This window comes from Pongo abelii, chromosome 11 (assembly GCF_028885655.2).
Source record: "Pongo abelii isolate AG06213 chromosome 11, NHGRI_mPonAbe1-v2.0_pri, whole genome shotgun sequence".
Lineage (NCBI taxonomy): Eukaryota > Metazoa > Chordata > Mammalia > Primates > Hominidae > Pongo > Pongo abelii.
The window spans coordinates 65,217,058-65,238,916 of record NC_071996.2 but is presented as its reverse complement, the minus strand read 5'-3'; the positions used below and the strand labels follow the sequence as shown (position 1 = coordinate 65,238,916).

At 35.0% G+C, this 21,859-nt stretch overlaps 1 protein-coding gene and 1 long non-coding RNA gene across 8 annotated transcripts in view; one reads left to right on the top strand and one right to left on the bottom strand.

Moving 5' to 3' along the window:
• Window positions 1-21,859, top strand: part of KCNH7 (potassium voltage-gated channel subfamily H member 7) — a 482,617-nt gene that overhangs the window by 91,099 nt on the left and 369,659 nt on the right. The gene's annotated exons all lie outside the window — the stretch shown is intronic.
• On the bottom strand, window positions 287-21,730 carry LOC129058009 (uncharacterized). The gene is made up of 4 exons (XR_008522818.2): window positions 21,676-21,730; window positions 4,921-5,075; window positions 1,497-1,609; window positions 287-671 (listed from the first exon to the last, which is right to left on the bottom strand). It is a non-coding gene; the product is annotated as an uncharacterized LOC129058009 (long non-coding RNA).

Here is a 21,859-nt window from a genome sequence, read left to right as displayed (position 1 = left end):
TATGAGTATCGAGAATCCCATTCTACAATAGAAGTCATAACATCAAACTACCTGGTTAGTTTTGCTAGCTTTCAGTCTCAGTGTGCTCCATTTTATAGGAAGCCTTTAAATTCAATTTATCTGGTAGAGTGATTTCAATAAGCAAGCCAGTCTACCCTCTTGAACTAGACTATTGGGTGGAATATTGAGTTCACTTCTGCCTACACATTCGCTGTCACTCCACAAAATCCCAGCTGTTCAACTCACACCCAACTAGAATGTACAAACAACACTTTTTAAACACATCAACAAGAAGCAATAAAAACATAACCACTTGTTCTCAGTAGTAAAAGTATAGAGTATGTACTTGCTTCTGAAAACACTTGGAAATAATTCCCAAGAAATGAGATACTGCCTTCTGTCCTTCTCAGTGCTAACAGATCAAAGTTCTTGATGGTTTCTTTTATTATTTTTAACTCTCACTGTTGTTAAACCCTCAAAACCTAACCCCCATTTAAATAAAGCTTCTTTTTAAGATTCACAGTTTTCTTACTCATTCAACTGCTGTTCACACCAGATGGCTTTTTTGCTACCATATTTTTAAGACTTTTTTTTCTTATCTCTTCATCCAGCTCCTTCTCCATTCAATGGAATACTCAGTCTGCTACAGTCTGGAGTTGAAGTTTAAAATTCTGAAAATAAATGCATTAAGAATATTTTATAGGCAGTTTTTGTATCTTTATCCAACAAAGTGATTAAGAATTTTCATACTTTTTTTCTTCTTTGCTACTTTGACTCCTTTATCACTTTCATGTGGACATAAAAATCTAGATTTTTAATTATCAGTGGCTAAAAGAATCATTTAAAACTTCATGGTAATCCAAGAAAGATGAAGAAAAGAATCTCTGCTGGTTTTTTTCCTCTTTTATTTCATTCTGACAATTTTGAGAGGCTTCATGGACAACTCAAGTTTTAATTTTTACAATGCTGTCATTTAAATTTCCTGTGATAATTATACTATCTGTAAGTTTTCTTTGCAGAAATAAAAATAAGCAAAGATGATTTACTCATAGTTTACACCATATTGACTGTGTAAATTTATTGATATTTTATCTGACTTTGAATTTCCATATCTGATTTAGGTTTACAGCAGATTTCATTAAACTTTCAGAACCTTAGTGGTTTCATGAAATTTGAATTTTGAACAAATCTGGGCTGTTCAAGTGTGATTTATTATGTCAGGGAGAAAAAAAGTGTAAAGTTTGGCAGTGTGAGATGAGTTTTGAGTTTGAGTTTTCTGGTTCATTTAAGCCAGAATCTCAGAGAAAACCTCTAGGGACAAGAACCCACAGGAACTGTAGCTGAATTCACTATAAATATTTTAAAGATAAAAATGCTTTCTGACCTCTAACTTAAATTCTTTTTTGTATATTAACACTCAAAACATTACTGTCCAAATCATTCATCTTTTTACAGGCTATAATGACAAATTACTATTTTCATGTCTTAAATTTTACCGTAGCATTATTAAGAATGATTCTGCTGCAATCCACAGTGAATTTTGCAATTATTAAACCCATTTTCCACAATATTCATTTCCATATTTATATCAAAGTTCCAGCTTGAAAGTCTAAAAACCAATATATCAAAAGAAAGGGAGGTTAAAGGAAAATAATTGTTTTATACTTATTTTTAAAGATATTCAAATATAGGGACTACAACAGTGACATTTTACCTTAGATTTATAATAAATAAAGTTTATTAGTTTCATTTTGCAAATTCTTCATATGTAAAAATAATAGTCTTTATAAAGTTACATCAGTTTCAGTATCAATAGTTAGCTGAGCTGGGAGATAGCAAACTTTGGCTTAGAAAAAAAAAAGCATGCAACACACTGAAGTGCTCCTTAATACTTTTTTTTAAAAATCTAAACATCAACTGGGAAAAAGCAGAAAGATTTTTTTAAAAGGAAAAAAATCTAAGACATAGAGAATTGTAGAGATGTTTTATCTAATACATGCTTAGAATAAATTATATATTACCTTTTTTTAAATTTTGGTTGACTTAAATTATGATTAAATAAAAACACTTCAAAAGTAGAAAGTGGTATACTGCCATATATTTTTATACTACTATATTTAATATCAAGTTAGTCCTATTGGAAAATATCTTCTGTGGTGACTATTGATTTTTCCAAGAAAATTTATTTAAAGAAAGGCAATAGAAGTCATGCTTACTATTTCTTGTTTAAAGGAAATTGTTATTGAAATTATCTGATATGATTTTTATTTTCAAACTAAAAGAAAATCTAGATTAGAAGGGTTAACCTACATCACTTCCTAGATATTCTATGTAATATTCTTTGTCATTTATTTGATCTAAATAACGGGTTCTTTAGTTTATAAAAAAAAGCCTTCAGGTAAAGACATGTATTTTGTCAAGCTGCAGTTATAAAACCTAGATCAAATGCAGTAACGAGTAGAGGTAAGTGAGCCTCTTTTAAGGTAAATGAAGCTTAAAACAGAATTGAGATTGAATTGACAAATGGCTATGTCAAATTGCTTCATATTTCATGATTGTCAACCAGACGCCTCTGTATGCTCTCTCTGTCTCTAATGGGCTAGAAGCTCTACTAGTCAAGTTCACAAAAAGTCAAGGAGTACTATAAGGATATTCTCAAATTTCAGTGTTTTAATGTCTTCTAGGTACAAAGCATCTTAGAGAATTTTAGTTGCCTGAATATCACTAGGTAGATAGGCAAAAAACAATAAGCATGTCTCCAACTTCTCTTGCGAAGTGTTTGTTTACTTGTATGTGGGAACCAGCCAAAAAGTTAAGTGATGTCTGAGTATCAGCAGGACTGACACACCAATCTTGTTTCTGGAATCAAAGGTTAGAGTTGTAATTGAAAGTTCTGTGGGCCGGGTGCGGTGGCTCACACCTGTAATCCCAGCACTTTGGGAGGCCGAGGCGGGCAGATCACGAGGTCAGGAGATCGAGACCATCCTGGCTAACATGGTGAAACCCCGTCTCTAATAAAAATACAAAAATTAGCCAGGCGTTGTGGCGGGCACCTGTAGTTCCAGCTACTCGGGAGGCTGAAGCAGGAGAATGGCATGAACCCGGGAGGCGAAGCTTGCAGTGAGTGGAGATCATGCCACTGCATTCCAGCCTGGGCGACAGAGCGAGACTCCGTATCAAAAAAAAAAAAAAAAAAATTTCTGTGAATTGGAATAAAACTGTATGTGTAGAAGTAAACGGTCAGGACACAGCTAATGAGAATGTGGTTTTGAGAACTAGGTGGAACTGTGAATACCTGCCTGGTAGGGAAGCTTGTTTACCTGGGGAGAACTTAATTACAATGCATACAAGGAAAAATAACAGAACTATGAGGGAAAAGAAAGGCTGTTGCTTAATCTTAAAAGGTTTTATTGACAGCAATTATACATTTTAGAGAAATTATCAAAAATTATCATTTAGTTTCATGCAATAAAAATGCTATCAAGTTCTCCTTGACAATGAGTATTTTGGGACAATTTATATTGCATTTGACAAAGTGGGCCTTTATTGCCTTTTAAATCCTCTGTGATTTGAGACGTAAGTAGTCAGGCATGTTTGTCAGATTTTCCATAATCTGACAAATGGATATTTTTGCAAGGATGATTTCTTTCCTATTTCTTTATTAATTGTTCTACCTCCCTAATGATGTCTGGGTCATCAGCATTTTCAGGGTATGGCAAATCCATGCATTATGTGGGAATTGAAGTAGAAAACTAGTCCTTCCCTTGGTGTCTGTAAAATATCTTGAAACAAATCCATTTCACCAGAACTTAAATGAATGTGAAATTTGCTAGATAATTTTGTCAAGGTGGTTATTCCATTTTACCCACTAGTATTAAATATGAAAAAATATTTTAAAATATATTATTTCTCTTTAGATGCATTTCTTGATAATGTGTCATAATTCTTATTCTGTGATTAAGGTTTTTATGAGTAACCAAGGAACTGGCATTCTAGAGTGGCATAATTTAAATTTGAAGGACATCTTTACAATCAGTCTTTCTTATTTTTATTATATTGTCATTGTTGACAATTTGCTCTAGACTACTGAAATTTTATCTTTTAACAATGTCCATTGATTTACAGAGCCACTGCATTGAAACATTTTATGTACCTCTAATTTTTAATACCAGAAATACGATAAATCTGGTATTCTATGTTCTGCGACCCTACATTTTGATTCCAGTTCTTAACGAAGTTTTACTTCTGTTAGTAAGTTGGTGTTCTGTAATTTTTTCATTTTTTCTTTGGTAACATTCTACATTATCTAATATAATTTTGACTTTGAAAATAGCCTCTGGTTTGTCACTTTTATTTAATCTTAAATGCATTCATCTTTTATTTTCTTTCTCTTTCTTTCCTCCCTTTTTTACTTACTGTTACCACTTAGAAATTGCTCTTTCTGAAGCTTTTTAAAAATTAATAATTTATTCATTTTTTGAACAAATGCACAAGGTACACAATTCAAAATGCTAAAAACGGTATGCAAAAAGCCTCTCACCTCTGGCCATTCAGTTCCACTTGCCAGAAGTTAACATGGTAACCAGTTACAGACAGAGATGCAGATGGTAGACTCTGTCATACAGAGGTATATAGCAACTAACAGGGGAGAGAGTGGGTTGAGAGGGAAATCAATGAAATAAGAAGCAGCAGCAACTAGTGAGAGACTCACAGAAGGGAAGCCTGAGCACCAAATATGGCTGACAATTAGAGTTTCTGCTGGGTCCCCATAATCTGTGTCAGGTTACTGAAAGCAAAGAATAACATTCTAGTTTACCTAAAACCTGAATGTATTACTTCTGAAACAGTTCTTATTCTTCTGTACTTTGTATCTTGATTTAAAACAAAAGAAAACAAACAAAAAAAAAATCCTTCCACTACCTGAATTGGAGCATGTCTCTAATTCTTGTCACAAGAGCCGTTAACATATGTCACAAGCAAGATTTGTATCTTTGCTAAACTTCAAGAGTACCATCTATATCATAGGGAGGTCTCTTGCTCTCTTCCTTCTTCTCTTCTGTAGTAGAAAGTTAATACTGTAATGCAGAGTGAAAAGGATAAGGCCTAAAGTGAAAATATCTGTACTGTTTTAATCATACAATTAGTTGAATCACAGATAATTTGCCTAACATTATTATGTTTTCTCTGAATAAATATTTTTAAAGCTTTTAGTTCTCAAGAGAAAAAAGAAAATATAAAGCATTCAATTTTTATTAAGGAATGAAATATAAAAAGTATAATGTGCAAAAACATAGATATCAGAATGGATTAAATATGCTAAATATATTTATATCAACAGTAGATTCAAGTGAACATTTAACTTCTAATAATAAGAAAAAGTATTTTATTTTATAGCCAATGAAGAAACAAAAGGAAAAATTAAGAAAGGAAATAAGGGGAAGCCCATTTTACAACTACTCCATTAACAAATATAAAATCGAAGAGAAAAAAATAAAAGATAAATTAAACCAACTCTTCGTATCATTCTTATCACACCCATTGCTCTGGATCATTTTCAGGCCACCTGGATCTTAACTATCCATACCACTCCTACTTCTGGGTTCTTTCATTCCTTAAAACTGTGTTTCTGGTAGAATCAACAAGGCAAATATCTAGAGATGTGGTCTTCAGGTGCAGAACTTTTGATGTCTTAATTTGTACCTAAAATCATCTCCTGCTCTTAAAGACATTTGTTATTCTCCATGCAAGCTTTGGAACGCTGATAATCCCACATCAAGTGATAAAATAAATATATTTTCAAAACAAAGTATGAAGAAATCCAGCCATTCTCTGCATCTATAAATCTATTCACAGGAAACATGACTGCTTTAAAGAAAATAAATTATATTAACTGCAAGAAAACAAGACTTTTTAACATTTAAAAAGTTTCAGTATCTTATGTATATCTCACATTGCTTCATAAAAATGACTGTATATTTTGTAAAGGGTTCTAATGATGTGTGAAAGTGCCTTGAGAAATACAGTGTTTTATAAAACTCTACATAAACATAAAATACCATTATGTTTATGTTTTGAACTGCTAGTTATTCATATTTCTTAAGAGGGAAATATTATAAAAGCTGACATGTTCATACTTGACATGTAGAACCTGCAATCAATTACCAGGCTGTTGACTAAAGTGGAATTACAAAAATTTATAAGCATGCTGGTAAAGCAGTTGTAATAGATGGATAAAATATTTACTATGTAGCACATAGCATATAACATGAAATCATATATAATACAATGGTATATAACATTGTATAGTATAATAATGTAAAATATATATAACAACTCTATTACAAAATGCTTTTGCTCTAGTTTTTTGCTTTGCTTTTTAATTTAACATGAAAATAACATGTTATTAATATGTATAATTAATAACATATGTTATTAATATGTATAATTAATAACATATGTTATTAATATGTATAATGCTAGCATATCACTATGCCATGGTATAAAACTAAACACCCCTCTCCAAAGCATGGCTTTAATTTTACACTGAGAAGACTAGGTTGAGTTGTATCTGGATCTGCATAACCAGTTAGTCAATTATCATGTATTTCTGAAGCCTATATCATAGCAAGATTTTTGAATCAAGATTCATAGAGAACTCCTAATAAATACTAGGAAAAATCCAAGTCCTTGAGATGACAACAAACCCACATACAGAAAACTACCAAACCCAGAAATTTTGAAAAAGTACTTTAGAGGTACACACTGACCATAAGAGCCATAGCATTTCCAGTGACTTGGCAGGGCCTGGAATAGTAATGGGAAGAGGAAAGGAAATTGCAGTTGAGGGATTAGAGCAAAGTCACAGAGATGGAAAGAGCAGAAAGTTCAAGGGGTGTTATTAGATGGCATTCCCTGACGTAGAGTGGAAGGTGACTGTTGAAGATCTGGCCAGGAATTAAGAGAACTTGGACCTGCTGTAAGATTGACAGGCTGAGTACACCAGTCTCAGGATTCAAATTTGATTTCTATTGAGACATCATTACCGTTGTTGAGCACGGTATGAGTGTAATAAAGTTTTCTGTATTCCATGCCTTTCTCTTTAATTCGGTGTACTCCTGAATCTCGCCTGCAGACACAAACTCACTTCCCTCCAGTGTTTGAGGCAGGTCAGCCTACCCACCCACTTCATCTGGTGCTGAATGGAAGCCACCTGAGTTACCAAACTTGTCAGTGCCTGTTGTGCCTGGAAGAAGCCATAGGCTCACTTTGGCCTTTCATTCACAATGCTTCCTAACTCCTAGACAATACCTGCTTTATTAGCTGCCTAATGCCTCAGGTTTACCTAAGACTAGGACATTGCTCCAGACCCATTTTTGTATTAAGTCTTTGCCTCCTTTGAATATTTGACTCCTACTTTTTCTTCACCCCACCTTATTCCAACACATACATACCTGGTGTCCACCTCCTGGCTCGGGTCCTGACACAAGAGGATGGTTTTACCTGAGCAATGATAACTTAACATTATAATCTTTCACTGAATCATCAGTGCTTTTAAGTACCAGGCATGGAACTAGAACCACCCCAGGTACTGACATGTCACACGTGTCTGTTACTTCTGACATAGTGGCCTCTTGGGACACTGGTCTGTGAACTACTTGGCTCCTCTTATTTGGATTAGTTTCTGCAATCTAATTAATTCTCCCCATTTGCAGTGCTTTAATGAGTAATAACTTGGACTCAATCAATACCCAGCCCTGCTCATTCATGTACTGCCATCCTAATATCCATATCTCATAGATGTGTCTATTCTTATTAGGTCTGAATGATCATATCTTTCGATGTGGCTATTGACCTTGTATTTCTCATAGTAGAATCAGATAGAAGGAATATTCTGGGGCCTGGGACTCTAACTACCCCTATGGCCAGACCAAGCTACATGGAAATATTTTGAGGAGACACTCCCAATGATCAGGTCTCACTCAGGAACATGCCTGGCCTGAGATGTCTCACTGCAGGTCCCAGCCTCTGAGGGGCACAGAAAAATCCTGGGGAGGTTCACCTGATGACTGGGCCCTATGTAGGACCTGGAGCAACATATTCCAGAGGCTAGCAATAGCTCAACATGGTTCCCACTGGTGTGGATACGGAAGCAATTAGTAGAGGTGCAAAACTAGCAGGTAGAAAAAACATGGTGCCCCAGTGATAAGGCAAAAACAAAGAACATTTGGGTGCGGTGGCTGGCAATGTGTCAGATGAGGTATCTAAGAATCCATGGTGACAACGGTCAGAAATGAGAGTAGACAGTTGGCATCAGGAATAACATCAGCTGGGAGGTAGTCCTTGGCCGTTTAGCAGGAATTTGAAGCATGGTGTTCCTAGCCCTCAAGACTAGGGTGAATATAGTGAGAAGGAAAGTTAGAGTAAGAATAGAACAGGCATACAAGGGAGGTTTTGAGAAAAGTAATTGAAAATGGGCACCAAGGCAGAAGCTCATTTATAAGATATGGGGCACACAGGGGGTGTCTGAGGCTCCCAGAGAAGATGGGCATCAGTATTTCAGAAGGGCCTGAATGACAGTAGGCAAGGGGAACTCAGGAGAAGTTAAGCTCCCACAGGTTGTGATTAGTACACTGACGAAGAAGCAGAGCAGGTATGTCAGAGTGCGGATCAAGTGCGGAAGGATCATGAACTAGAAATTAGGCTGAGTCTGACTTAGACTTCATGAAAATGATGCCCTGCGTATAAAAAACATACACTGCAACAGAGTTTAGCATGGATATGGGTGGAGGCATATAGGCAAATTTATTGTCGAGCTCTCGAGAGAGATTCCAATTACAAAGTATTAAATGCTGTTTTATATTTATTTCTTTTATTTATCTTCCAAGGAGCCCAGATGAAGTAGGTGTTAGCCTAATTTTATGGATTAATCTCAGTAAGGATAGGAAATTGCTTAACAGCCAGACAGATACCAGAATAAAGGACAAACACACTGATTTTTTTTTTTTTTTGAGCTTTTGTCCAATGTGCTCTATCAGCATCAACTCAGTTCCAGTGTTTCCTGTGGGTCTCTTGTTTTCTGGGAAGAAGTAGGTCAGATTAGGCAACATTCAATATGAAGCTGTCCCTCCTGACTGAGTCTGAAAGCCTCCATCAGCAAGTTCTGGAGAACCCTGATTAAATAAAAGCCACCAAGGTGAACTTGTCTTTTGAAAAATGTCAAATTAGGTCAGTGACGATCTTAATGTATAAGGGCTGTGCTCCTCTGTGCTGAAGAACTCTGGCAGAGACTTCTTGGTAGTCAACAAGGGTAGGTCATCAAGAGCTTACTCAATGGCAGTTATACACAGAAGGAGTAGGGCCTTTGCACACAAGGAGTAACAGGACATTCATGTGTATATACATACACACATACATATATGCACACACACATATCATCAGAACATGACCAATGACTTGACTATTAGCTTTTAAGATTAGAATTTTTAAAAGAAACTTACACAGAAAGATTCTATCTTGTTGTAGCAAAAAGTAGAGCTGTTCTTTTTTTTTTTTTTTTTGATATGAAGTCTTGCTTTGTCTCCCGCCCAGGCTGGAGTGCAGTGGTGTGATCTCAGCTCACTGCAACCTCTGCCTCCCGTTTCAAGTGATTCTCCTGCTTCAGCCTCCAGAGTAGCTGGGATTATAGACATGCGCCACCATACATGGCTAATTTTTGTATTTTTAGTAGAGATGGGGTTTCACCATGTTAGCCAGGTTGCTCTCCACTCCTGACCTCAAGTGATCCACCCACCTCTACCTCCCAAAGTGCTAGGATTACAGGCATGAGCTACCACACCTGGCCTTTCACAACTATTTTCAAATGCCAGGCTGTATCATCCTGTGCTTGGCCCACTTTACCTTACAGCAGGGGACTGTACTTAATAGTGGAGAAATGAAAATGGTTTTGGACTCAGTATAAGTTTCATAGTGTGTTTGTGATTTACTTTGAACATTATTATTTTTGTCTAGTAGTCATCAATATAATTTTCCTGAAATACAATATGTGATTTGGAAAGCCTTATTTTAGTCTTCATGCATATATATTTCTTATGAGGGGTCTTATTTATTTCAATATATATAGCTAAAGTTCTATATTTTATCTTGCACCCAAATGATAGCAGAACCTTGACTCTTTCCTCAAATACTTCTGAGAATGCTTGGAATACTGGAATACTCTCACTGTCACTCTGCCTTTGTCTCCATGTCTCCTGTCTGCCTTCTGAAAACACAAGGCTCCCTCTGGCCTTGTGTTTTGCAAGGCTACTCTCTCTCTTCTGATCTATAAGCATGAACAGGGTCTTCTCTGAACCCATTAGCAGCTGCTTCTCTTAGAGCTTACGAGCCCTTACCTACTGCTCTTGGCCCCCATTTAACTCAAGGCAGAGAAAGCCAACTCATACAGACCAAGAAGATCACTAGCCCCAGAGGTGCTTGGAACTACCCTTTCTGTAAGCAGGTGGAAATGGGCTTCGTGCTTCACCGAGAAGTTGTACACATGGTCGTCTTGGAGTTTAGTAGAAGATCAAAATCTCAGTCTTTTTCGAGATTTTCTTTCTCTCTTAGAGTTTGGAGTGTGTTATTTCCAGAACCATAGTCGTTACTTTGTTTTTGTTTATTTTAGATGCCTTGATCTATGAATATAATTGGGTAATAAAAAGAATATACTTCCCCAGTAAAGCTACTTTAGTTGCTGAATCCTCAGGAAAAAAAAAGAGTTATTTTTTAAGGGTTTAATTGTTAGTCATTGTGCAGAACCACAGTAAAGATAACTACATAATCTTACAGAAGCGGCCTTACAGTGGGTTCATTTTCTTTAGAAAGCTCCATTGCCTCTTGCTGTCATTCTTTAAATTCTGAGGGTACTGCTTGATGCTATCTTCCTCTGATTAACCATTACAACAGTCCAACACCCATTTGTCCTTCTGTGACTTTGGTTACCTCATATAATTACACCAATCCCTGTTATTAGAAGGCATCACATCACCTATAATAGGTGAGCTGTATGAATGTCCCTTAGCCACAAATGAATCATTTACCTTTGGGGTAATTTCCAATCAGCAACATCATCCTCAGTCTATAATCTCTCACCTTTGCTTTATAAAAGCAAATCACCTTCTGTTATTTCTTACACAAAACATTCTTCCTTAAAAGGCACTATTTTGATGTAAATCATATCTGATGGGAATCACAAAGGCATCAACACCATAGGTTCCCAGATTTTTGAAGCTGCTATGTAATGAGTGAAAAATTTAGAGTTCTTAAAATAATATATGCAAAAACATAACTTTAATTTCAGTTATTTTTCTATAATCACATTTAATTTTGATTATGGGATTCCATTCTATTCAAAAAGCAACTCATTGCATGAAAAGTTTTCTTAGTTCAAACAGGATTTTTAGTCAGTATGGCAATCCTCCTCTTCTTGCAGGTTTGCCAATGGACTCAGGGAGAAAAACCTAGTCCTGAATCCTCACCACCTGACCAGGTTGGCATCAGTTAACAGGAAGAGCATTCACTGATTTTTTATTATATGTATTATTATTTGTCACCAACATCAGTTCCACCAGACATTACCTAAACTGTCCATTCCATTCATGGTCAAGTCATTGGCCCATACAAGTACTTCAGCATTCAATTATCTTGACCATGAGGCTCTGCTGGCCTTCTCTCAGCTAACTCTAAGCCCTTCTCAAGGAGCATATTATGTATGTAAAATTGTCACAGCTTGATGGGCTGTTCTTGCCCATTGCTCAGAAAAGCCAATGCACTGAGAACAGCAAGTATTGTAATGAAGAAAGAGTTTAATAATCGCATGGCCACCCGAGTGAAGGATAAGAGGTATTTCTCAAATCTGCCTCCCTAAGAATTTGGAGATCAGGCTTTTTAAGAGTAATTTGGTGAGCAGAAGGCTGAGGAACTGGGGAACTAAAATATTTGGCTGGAGATGAAATCACAGAAATGTCTAAACTGTCAGCACAGTTTGAGCCACTTCCCAGGAGAAGGTTTCAGGACAAGGTGGAAGGTTTACCAAAATACTAAATCTGCAAAATACTTCAAAGGCCAATTCTTTAAGGTTTGCAATAGTGATATTATCTATAGGAGTAGTTGGAGAAGTTATAAATCTTGTCACTTCTGGTTACGTGACTCTGGTGCCATAAGCAACTTATAGGAAAGCAAGCAAAGCAATGGCAGGTTATTTTTTAACTATGCTTATTCTTTAGCAGGATTCAAGCTCCTATTATAATTTTAACCTTGTCATGTGAATGTGGCTTCACTCTCCGAACAAGGAGAGGGTTCAGTTTCCTTTGCCTCAGAGTTTATGAAGTGAATTCCTCTCATAGCTATCTTGGCCTTCATACCAGACTAAGCAAAAACCAATTCAGCTTCTGAGATTGGAAGCAAGATGGAGTCACTCATGTTAGATTTCTCTCATTACTTATAATTCTCCAAAGGCAGTTTCAAAGTGATTGGTGAGCAGTGTGTCTTGCATGTCTAGACACATCACAGCCATTGATTACTTTTTCACATCCTGTGAAACACTGTAAGCCTTGTCCTGTCCCAGGGAGGAAGAGACAGGTTCTGTTGACTTTTAGATCACCAGATTACTAGGCTTGGATGCAGGACAGAATAAGAAACAGGATTCAAAATTTCTTTTCAAAGACTCCCATCAACATCTAAGTTTGTTGCTTTCATTTGTGATTCCTTTCCTTTGACACCACTCTCTCCAGTCCCTATTTTCATGTTAAAAGGATTGGCAAGAAAAATCACTTGCCAATCATATATTTTTCTATGACTATGCTTTATGATATAAACTTCATGTATTCATAGAAAAACAAGTAATCATATGTTTTTCTATGACTATGCTTTATGATATAAACTTCATGTATTCATAGAAAAACAAGTAATCATATGTTTTTCTATGACTATGCTTTATGATATAAACTTCATGTATTGAGTCCTACTGAGCTCTGGCTTTTAATATTTAAAGCCATGGTTTTGAAATAAAAAAAAAAATGCTCTCCAATGATTTATGCCATGAGTTTGAAAAGTCCATTTTGAAACACAAAGCACTCAATTTTTGTTTAAAAATCTGTCCCTAAGGCAAGGAGTGCCACACTATCTTTCCGGGAGGAAAGGCTTCCATGTTGAAGAGAATCATGGTGGAAAAAAACAGCATAATGTTTCAAAATACATCCCATCATATATGGGCAGGAAAAACGCAATATCGACAAAAAGTGAGAGTTGACACCATGTCACTTTAGTGCTTGCAGATGAAGACATTACATACAATTAACATCTATGATCACTAGAATTTCTCATTTAAAAAATTGTTATAAAAACATAAAAAGGTCATAATCTAAAAACAAAGCATAGTTCTCTAAATTGTTAATTCTTTTACAGATAATATGCAGCATTATAAAAAAAGAGAGAGCCACCATATTTTCCTATTCATAGTATTTATCTTTGTCCCAGGAGGGAAAAAAATAAATTTTATCATGTGATATCCCAGATTCATGAAGGAATTACTATTTCTACTCAAAAATGCTACCATTTTATTATGCAGAGCTTTTTGAATAAGACTTCCTAGAATCCACAATTTTACAATGGAATGAGTTTAGAAAAAAAAAAAACATAAGTTTTGGACCAAAAAATGTATCCATTCAAATTATAGTCACTGCCAGTTATTTAAATTTCTGAGCCTCAATTTACTTATTTGAAAACTGGGGAAAGCAGTAACTATACATTTAAGTAATGCTGGTGGTTTAAATGAGGTAAAGTATGAAAAATACCTGGTACATGGTGAGACTTCAGTTAATATTAATTTACATTCAATTTAAATGACAAACTAAGGAGGAAATATTTATACCATTTTATACAACAAGTGGATATTTCTATCTTGTTCTATTCACTTCCGTTTCTTAAAAAAAATCAGGTTCAGATCACTGGATCAAATTTTCCTTCTTTTTAGGCAGGCAGGAGATTGCTGCTGATGTCTGACAAAATAAAATGCCAAAGGAGATGAAAAGATGCATGGGTTAGCTTAGGCTAAGTTCTGCTGTGATGGAAAATGATACCAAAGTCTCAGAGGCTCACAATAACAATCACTTACTTTTGGCTCATGCTACATGCACATCATGAGTCTGTTTCAGCACTGCTTTGTATTATCTTTGTTCTGAGAATAGACTAAAAGATCATCCCCCATCTGGGGAAATCCTGATCCCTTGGCTGAGGGAAAAATACAGAAGGCAGATCCACATGATGGCTCTTACTGCTTCTGCTTAGATGTGGTATATTTCCCAGTTCATTGGCCAAAGCAAGTTATGTGGCCAAGCTTGATGTCAATGAGTTGGGCAGAAACAATCCTGCAATGGGGGGGGGGGGGGGGTTTAACAAATATTTTGAACAATAATGTAATCTACATGGGCAAAAGTAATGCGTTTAAAGAAGACAGGATATGGGCAACAGAGAATCTGGGAACGATCCATGCTAACTACTCAGCTCTAGTTTATTTGCTTTCACACAGGATTGGCAACCCAGTCACCAAACCTGTTTTTTCAAAGAAGCTGGGAGCTGATGATTGTCAGTTCATAGCTCTGAGAGCCAAGCCCACCTCCTGGAAGGTCCTGGCCCCAGAGCTCTAATACCATGTGTAGTGTAAGAATATATATCAGGTCTGAAAGGAATGGACTCCCACTGTTGCTAAATATGCCAAATTTTCGAGGCAAGCTGTAAATCTGGAATTTTATATAAAATCTTTGTATTTCAAATGTTATCAATGAATTCAAGTATTTTAAAACAAAGTGCCAGATTAACAAAACATTGTTTCAGGCAAAATCTGGCTCACTGACCACAGTTTCTGAATAATGATGGAGGTGTAGAAAGAGATACCCACACTTTCCTGAATCAGCAGCTTACAAGTGGGAGAAATTTCTATTTCTAACAGGCATAACAAAAGTACCCGAAACTTGTAAAGAGCTACTGCCCATATCTCATCATGCTATTCAAACCTCACAGTAATCCTTTGAGGCAGATATTAACAATTATAATTTTACTGTTACAAATGAGGATATTGAGGTTCAAAGAAGCAGTGACTTGCTGAAGTGAGTGCACCTTATAATTGAAAATGCAGACCACAGGATTCTCAATTCTATTGTCCTTCCATTGTACCTTGCACTCAGTTTAGTTCTACCTACCAGATCCCTAATATGTGACTTTTAAAACACTCACTCTTTATCTTTAACCAGTAACTGGATAAATGTGAAACACTCCTTATCCATATGAACATACTAACTCTAAGGTAGTATACCTTTTGAAGAAAGAGATCAAAGAATAAGATATCTATATATTGGGTACCTGCTTAACTTACTTTCAGTTTCCTTTTCTATATAAAACCTTTTGGTTTCACAGGTCCTTGATCATTGGTGACATTCTCATTCACAGTCTGCATCAGAGGCTGTCACATCATGAGTCGAATGTCCCCTTAACTACTAATATCAGCTCAGGAGATACTTTGCTACAGAAAAGGGAGTAGAGTATCGCCATCCTCTCCACACATAGTCCCTCTAAATGGTCCTAGAATTTGCCCACTGCCAGTGCATCTTGCTCCCTACACCACTATGGAGCAGTGATATCCCTATGGCTGCAGAGGAGAGCAAGGTATCCCCATACAGCCCCTTCAACATCTGCCTAGTGTCTCAGCTGCTTACTTTGCCATTTAGCTGAAAACTCAAGTGCCTTAATTCTGCCAACTTTATCTGCCAGGAGTTAACAGTTCAAGTTTCTAAGCCCACAGGCTTATTCTTATATTTATATTTTTGTAATTAGTAAATATTTCAAACACAGAAAGTAATATAATTGACATCCCTATACCTACCATCCAGCTTTACTAAATTTAACTTTTGCTGCAATTATTTCAGTTTTTAAAAATACTCCCTCTAATTGTATTCCTCTGCCCTCTATAAACTTATAATCTTTTCAGAAGTAATCTGCAACCCTAAATTTAGTATAGATCATTTTCATAAATATTTATGTGCTTTCATTCATAGCAGATATCCATAAAAATAAGGTATCATATTGCATGTTTTATAAAATATTATAAAATAACTCTACTTTCTGCACTGTGTACTTCTTGATCACTATTTGTTTATTCACCCAAATTAATACCTGTAGCACAAGTTCATTTATTTTAATTACTGTATAGGAGTCAATAGAATGAATATACAAGGATTGCTTAGTCAATATTCTGTTTACTTGCATTTAGGTTTTCTTTTTTACCTTTTATTTTCTTTTAGTTCAATATTTCAAACAAAGTTATAGAAGCAGTTCCTTATGCACATGTGCAAAAATTTTTTCATGTATATAAATTAGAAGTGGAATTGCTGTACTATAAATTTTACTAAATATTGAAAAATTACTTTCAGAAGGAGTGCTACAGATTTACTGTTTTTACTGACTGGTTGTAAAATCATATTGCTTCACACCTCAGCAATACTTGTTCAGTATTACAGGTGTACAATTATATGTCATTAGTGAGTTTGAACATCTTTTTGTGTATATATATACATCTTTGTGTGTATATATACACACATCTTTGTGTGTGTGTATATATATACACACACACATATATACACACACACGCATATATATATATATATGCGTGTGTGTGTATGCAGGACATGAATCCTTTAAGAGTCAAAATGCATTGCAGAAGGTCTTCTCAGTCTCTACTTTATTTTTTCCATGTTACTTATGATTTTGTTTTCTTTTTCTGATAGAGATGTTTCTACTGTTGTCAGTTTTCCCCAACTGTTTCTCTTACATTTTACATTTAAGAAATCCTTTTGCTCTGATAAAATAAAGATTTTTTTCTCTTATACTTTGTTATATATTTTAATTTTCATATTAGATCAATAATTCACTGCAATTCAAGTTTGTGTATAGTATAAAGATAGATCCAATTTTAGTTTAGCTTGCCTGCCTGCCCTTTTTGTTTTCTTTCTGCTTTCCTTTCTTCTTTATTTTGATAACCAGTTGTCTCATCACTTTTAATTTTGTGGAAGATTTTTGTATCCATGTTCATGAATGATACTGGAAAATATTTTCCTTTTTCCCGCTGATATTGTTTTGTTTTTATATCAAGTTTATACTAGAGGGGGTGATTAGGTGAATCAGTGAGTTTCTTGATTTCTAGTGTCTGCTATGCTTTATGTAAGATTGGTAAAAATTGCCTATCACACCACATGAGTATTATTGGCCAGTTTTGGAGGGAGGATATTTGGAAAGGAACAGTTTTTAACCTGTTACTTCCATTGTCTTAATTGTCATTTGTTATTCAGATTTGTAATCTATTTTCTTGTTAGTAATATTAAAACGTCAATATAGAAATTTATAATAGTATTCTTTAATGACGTATTAAATTGCTTGTCTTTAGTTTTGAGTCTTTCACTTCTAATACTATTTGTGCATTTCCTAGTTTTGTTGATTCCCCATTTAGGAAGTACAGTTTCATAACGAAGTATCTAGTATGTAATTTTTAATTAATCTTGCTTGAAATTTCTTTTACTTATAACCTGAGAATTCATGTTTCACAAGAATTCTGGGAAACCCTCAATCATAAGCATTTTCAATGTTGACTCTTCTCCATTCTATTAATTCTTTCTAGTATTCTTACTAGATATATTTTGGATCCATGGTTCTTAATTTCTCTTTCATATTTTTCATCTTTTTTCATTCAACATCTTCTAGTTTTCTAATTAGGCCATGTCTAATATGATGTTTAAACCATTCTTTATTTTTTTACTTTTATTACTGTAATATAATTTTCACACATTGTATTTACATATTTTTTAAAATCAACCTGTTCAAATTAACTTGCTCTTTTTTATGTTTTCAATTTCTTATTCTATATGTGATATAATTAAAGCTACTTATTTTATAGACTTGATTTTATTGCTAAGTAGTAAAACCATATGATCATCTCAGGAGATGAAGAAAAAAATTTTCACAAAATAAGTCAACACACACCCAGCATAAAAACCAACCAGTAGACCAGTAACCATATTTGTAGAAAACTGACAATAAAACAGTATTTTCTCAAACTTTAGGACACCTTAAAATACAGCTTATTAATAACATCACACCTCATGAGGAAAGACTGAATACTTCCCTCCAAAATGAAAATAAAGCAAGAATGTCCACTCTTATTACTTATAGTCAACATTTTACTGAAGGCACTATCTAGTTTAAAAAGCATGGAAAAGAAATTTAAAGTATGCAGGTTGGAAAGTAAGAAGTAAGATTGTCTGTATATACAAATGATAAAAAAGTTACTAGAACTAATAAATGAGGTTACCAAATCTGTTGAAACCAGATCAATTTTCAAATACCAATTGACAAGCTGATTCTAAGATATATATGGGAATAGAAAAGATGTAGCATAACTAAAACAACTATGGAAAAAGAAAAAAAAAGAAAAACAAAATTAGGGGACATATATTACTTGATTTCAGATTTGACTAAAAAGTCAAAATAGGGTATATTCAGAGAAAATTAGATGGGCGTGGTGTCGGGCACCTGTAGTCCCAGCTACTCAGGAGACTGAGGCAGGAGAATGGCGGGAACCTGGGAGGCGGAGCTTGCAGTGAGCTGAGATCGCGCCACTGCACTCCAGCCTGGGCGACAGAGCGAGACTACGTCTCAAAAAAAAAAAATAGGGTATATTGACAAAATGACAATGATGTAGATCGATGAAACAGTATAGAGTTGAGAGACAGATATACATATATATGGTCAATTCATTTTTGACAAAAGTGCCAAGGTAATGTAATAGGGAAAGGACAGTCTTTTAAACAAATGGCACTGTAACAGTTACATATCTTTGTTTAAAAAAAAAAAAGAAAAACTTGAACCTTACTTCACATCATGTACCCTAACTCAAAATAGATCATTGATCTAAATATGACAGGTAAAACTATAAATTTTACATGAAATCTTGGAGAAATTTTCATACTTTTGCATTAAGCAAAGATGTTCAAAATAAGACCAAAATTACCATGAATTTTAAAATAATATTTGATAACTTGGCTTCATCAAAGTTTTTTGTTTTGTTTTGTTTTGAGATGGAGTTTCACTCTTGTTGCCCAGGTTGGAGTACAATGGCATAATCTTGGCTCACCACAACCTCTCCCTCCTGGGTTCAAGCGATTCTCCGGCCTCAGCCTTGTGAGTAGCTGGGATTACAGGCGTGCACCTCCAAGCCCGGCTAATTTTGTAGTTTTAGTGGAGACAGTGTTTCTGCATGTTGGTCAGGCTGGTCTCAAACTCCTGACCTCAGGTGATCCGCCTGCCTTGGCCTCCCAAAGTGCTGGGATTACAGGCGTGAGCCACCACGCCTGGCCTCATCAAAGTTTTAAACTTCTGCTCTTCTGAAAGACACTATCAAGACAATAAAAAGACAAGATACCTACTGGGAGAAATATTTGGAAAACGTATTTCTAATAAAACTTGAACCCAAAATATATAAAGAAAATATAAAAAACACCACTCAAACAGCTTCATTTTACAGGCAAAATCTTTGTAGAGACATTTCACCAATAAAGAATACAAATGGTAAAACAGCACATAAAAAATTTATCAAGATCATTAGTCATTAGAGAAATTCAACTTAAAATCACAGTGATAAAACACTACGTATCTTTTAGAATGCCTAATTAAAAAAAAAAAGCTGATTAAGTCCAAATGTTGGAGAGTGTATCAACTACAGCTGTCATATACTGCTGATGAAAATGGAAAGAAAAGGAGTTTTTAAAATAAAATTAATTATTCACATATCATATGACCCAGAAATTCCTCTCCTGAGTATTCTCCCAAGAGAAATGAAAACATATGTACTCATGAACATATATATATACATATATATATAAATATATGCACATTCAATATATGTATGTTGTTTACAGTGAGCAGCTTTTGCATATATTTTGCTAAACTTATCCCAAAAAAATCCTTTCATACATTGGTGCTAAAAATTTCAATTTTTGTTCATTCCTGGTATTACGAAGTCCAACTGATATTTGGAAATTGATCTCGGTTTCAACATATACCTATATTCATAGATACATGAATTCTTATAGTGAATATATTAATAGCCAAAACCTTGGAAACAGCCCAAGTGTTAATCAACAAGAAAGTATGTAAACAAACTGTTCTATATCCATAAAATGGAATACTATTGAGCTACTAAAAGGAGACAGTAACAACATGGATGAATCCCAAAAACATCCTGCTGAGGGAATAGAGGAGAAAAAATATTACTCTGTAAATAATATTCAGTAGTATTCTATGTATATGGAATTCTTTAAAAAGTAAAACTGTAGTAACAGAAAGTACATCAATGAATGTCTGGGACTATGGGTAGAGTGGGGTGAGGAAGATCAACTACAAAAAGATGTAAGGGAAATTGCATGGTGATGATTTTTATATTGATTACGTTGAGTTTAAACCTATGTCAAAACTGTAACAAATGGGTCAATATTATTCCATGTTAATTATATTTCATTAACATGAATTTTAAAAACAGAAATAATTTTGTTATACATCTCTATTGTGTTGTGCCCTGAGGCGAAAAATATCTTCAAAAATCTTAAACTGTTTTATATGAGCATATTTTATCAGTAACATCACTATTGTTATTCTAAGAATTTTGTATGTATACATAGAAGACAGCATAAAAGCTATTAAGCTGTCCTTGGAAACCAGGACTTTTGGAGTAGATTATGGGAGAAACAGACATAGATAGGTATGTTTAAGTAAAAACTCTGTAGTGCTAAATTTGAATAAAAAGTATCTGTATGAATGCATGATATTTTGATCTTTAAAGAAAAACAACCCTATCTCTGTCTACTGAAAAACAAGTCCTAAAAGTAAAAACTGATTCAGCTGCAGTGATAAGCCCCCTCCCCAATATTTAGATTGTAGTTGTTATGTACCACTTCCCATTACAATGAATCAGTGTTCCTTGGGATAATAGCTGACCACTCAGGTCTAGGGTGGTAAATGAACATAGAGCCCAGCATGTTGTATCAGAAAGTAAGGAAACTATTAAAGCCATTAAGAACATGTCAAAAGATACTGAAGCCAATTGAAAAGGCTTCCACACACCAAAAATGGGGCAATTTGACCATAAAAAAAGAATAATAGGCTGGGCACGGTGTCTCACGGCTGTTATCCCAGCACTTGACGAGGCCGAGATGGGCGGATCACTTGAGGTTAGGAGTTCAAGACCAGACTGGCCAACATGGTGAAACCTCGTCTTTACTAAAAATACAAAAATTAGCTGGGCATGGTGGCGGGCATCTGTAATCCCAGCTTCTCAGGAGGCTGAGGGAGGAGAATCACTTGAATCCGGGAGGCGGGGGTTACAGTGAGCCGAGATGGCGCCACTGCACTTCAGTCTGGGAGACAGGGCAAGACTCCATCTCAAACATAATAATAGTAATAATAATAACCTCCAAGATTAAAACCCTTGAAATATGTATATGAGTTTATAATAATACTTGTAAAAAATTCATTGTTACTCTTCAAGGAAACCAACTCATTCTTTTTAAAATTGGCAAGTAAAGGGAAATAAACACTTACCTTATTTGATATCTGAGGATAACAATCAGCAAAAGTTAAACTGCAGAAAACCCTACAGAACAAATGACCCAGTTTAAAATATTGTTTAAAATATATAAAAAGAAAGAAAAATAGAGGGAGGCTAAGTGTATAGATCAAAATTAAAGATGAAAATTTATAGGTAAAAATCTATAGATCAAAAGAG